This window comes from Penaeus monodon, chromosome 33, assembly GCF_015228065.2.
Source record: "Penaeus monodon isolate SGIC_2016 chromosome 33, NSTDA_Pmon_1, whole genome shotgun sequence".
Taxonomy (NCBI): domain Eukaryota; kingdom Metazoa; phylum Arthropoda; class Malacostraca; order Decapoda; family Penaeidae; genus Penaeus; species Penaeus monodon.
In genome coordinates, this window is record NC_051418.1 from 30,778,733 (window position 1) to 30,779,178 (window position 446).

The 446-nt window shown below is 40.1% G+C and overlaps 1 protein-coding gene across 1 annotated transcript in view; it reads left to right on the forward strand.

The window, feature by feature from the left end:
- The window catches only part of LOC119594369, a gene marked incomplete at its 3' end in the record, with an annotated part of 9,749 nt that overhangs the window by 140 nt on the left and 9,163 nt on the right, over positions 1-446 (forward strand).

A 446-nucleotide genomic window follows, 5' to 3' on the forward strand; every position in this document is an offset into this window, starting at 1 on the left:
GATCATCCTCCCCCCCCCTCTTCTTTCTTGTGGGGTTGAAGTGGAGAGAGTAAAAAGAGGGGAAGGAAGAGAGAGAGATGGTGATGTGAACGAAGAACCTTTGTGATGCGGGGGATGTGAAGGAGGCTGGAGGACGTTGGCGGGAAATTCAGTTAACTGAAAAAAAAATTGATAGGAATTCAGCCAAGGGGAAAACGCTGAACTGAAATCCAATTGACAGGGAAAAAAATGTAGCTACTATTAATATTCCAATATTCTTTGCGGCGGTAAAGTGTGCCCTGATAGAAAAAGCAACAGGAGATGCGATTTAATTACTAAGCAAAAGCGGCAAGGAAATTGGGAAGACGGAAAACAAACATTAATTTGAATTTACTCTACGATTCGTGTGTTCGAAGCCTTCAGTTAAATAAGGTAATTTATGTGATAAGAAATGTATAATCTATTAA